Source organism: Salvelinus fontinalis, chromosome 25, assembly GCF_029448725.1.
Source record: "Salvelinus fontinalis isolate EN_2023a chromosome 25, ASM2944872v1, whole genome shotgun sequence".
In the NCBI taxonomy this organism is placed as follows: domain Eukaryota; kingdom Metazoa; phylum Chordata; class Actinopteri; order Salmoniformes; family Salmonidae; genus Salvelinus; species Salvelinus fontinalis.
The window spans coordinates 16,765,658-16,767,575 of record NC_074689.1 but is presented as its reverse complement, the minus strand read 5'-3'; the positions used below and the strand labels follow the sequence as shown (position 1 = coordinate 16,767,575).

The 1,918-nt window shown below is 35.8% G+C and overlaps 1 protein-coding gene across 4 annotated transcripts in view; it reads right to left on the bottom strand.

Moving 5' to 3' along the window:
- The window catches only part of arhgap29a (Rho GTPase activating protein 29a), a 75,784-nt gene extending 74,120 nt beyond the window's left edge, over nt 1–1,664 (bottom strand). For all 4 annotated transcript variants that reach the window (XM_055881432.1, XM_055881433.1, XM_055881434.1 and 1 more), the window contains exon 1: nt 1,492–1,664. The gene's annotated coding sequence lies outside the window, so the exon portion shown is untranslated. The remainder of the gene's footprint in view (nt 1–1,491) is intronic.
- Between the last annotated feature and the right edge of the window lie 254 nt (nt 1,665–1,918).

The following is a 1,918-nucleotide window of genomic DNA, read 5'->3' as shown; positions in this document are numbered from 1 at the left end:
CTTCTTTACCAAACATTAACTTTACAGGAGACCAGAGAGAACACACACGCACACAAACATGCACATAACCACCTGACATGACTACATTGGATTTAAATAGAACATTTCTATTCAGTTTCATAAATCAGTTTTTTCAATGATTAGCCTACAGTATAACTCATTTGTAAAGAATCTGTAAATTACTGAATCACTCTCTGGAGTTAAAGACTAAACCAAAAAGGGAGGTATGGGGCACAGCTTGTAGTAGGATTCCCATTAGGGACCATTTACTGGTCATCTCCATATCCCACTGTGACCACCACATGTTGGATAGAAAGATCCTGGTGCTTACCCTACTGGATTAACCTAAATCGACCTAGACTTTGTTTAGATTTAGTTTAGCCTAAACATTGGGAGCCATTATTATTAGACTTTACATATCCCAAATCAGCATGTTATTTATCAAGAAAAAAAACAGCATATAGATTATCGTATAACTAAGTAAAAGTGTTTTGTTCTTATTAACACGTGCAAACTAGACAATCTAATAAAGTTAGAATAATTATCATTAAATATGCAGGATAACATTTATTTTGAAAACATTGACATCACACTTTTCTTTCAAACACTGTAATACCTGTTAAAATGACAACATTAGGATTATACAGTTTGTTTATAAATAAATAACAGCTAAATTGATACATTATAGTTAAGGGAGTATTGTATTGAATTTGCATGTGTTATTGCAGTATTATGAACACATTTGTATGTATTATACACACTTTTCTCATAATTATAAATGGACAACATTTTACACAATTTCTCGTAACGTTACCCTCTATCTTTCATCCAAATTATCTGGCCTAGCTAAGAAATTCAGAAGTTTCTGCACCTTGTAGCCAAAAGCAATATCGTGGAAGCTATTCTGTAAATATAGTGGACCAAACTACCAATTACTTCACACTGGAAGAAGTTAAGCTACACTAAATATAGTTTACGTTAAAAAAGTTACTTTGAAAAAGTAGTCCATAGGCCTACATCCAGGTCTGATGCCGAAAAAGAAAGGACATTATTGCTTACTTAAACCATATTTTCTCTTCTTTTTGCAAAAAAAAGTACTATGTCGTTACAGCAGTTAGCTACACTGTTACATGGCACACACAAAAACTATTAACGTTAACTACTGAAAACACTACCAATATTAGAATTTAGTTAAACTCCCACGAAACTACAGCAAAATGTAACGTTAGTTAAATTACTAGTTGCACTGTAGTTCACTACTCCCCAGCACTGGCCAAAAGTCATTCCATTGCTGAGATTACACGCATTTTATTATGTTTTGTTCTTTGTATTTTGCTCGATATCTAACCAAAATAACAACGTTTTCTCCGTATAGAAGTACTAATCTTCTTCACCTCTCTAGGTGCCTATATGGATGCAATGGTTCACTCAATCAAAAAATGATAGCCGCCACATAGAACAGTCTTTCATCAAATGCAGCAACACACTCACCTGCTGTACAGTCCTGAAACATTGCACCTTCAAAAATCCCCGCTATCGTAGATTACAGAATCCAGTTATAGGTTATGTCTTTCTTTCCTAAACATCTGTGAATGACCATCTACAATAGTTTCCGAAATTGGAATTTTGGGATCGCCGCCGCTCAGCTCACTCTCAGGCACGAATTTCCTCCTCCTCTTCTCACGTGACATAGTAGGTAGGCTAACTTGTGATTGGTTGTTCTAGGCGTCTTGTAACGAAGAGCTTTGGGTCCCCTGCCCGTAACAACAGGTGTCCAATATTTTGATGCGTCCTGTACTCAACCTGTAATCTTTCGGGTCTTTGTTCAATATTGGTATCGTCTCACTCAAACTGAACAATAGGCTTGGAGGGAGAGAGATGCATTGTTTAATTTCCCCCAATAAAAACGAACATGTGA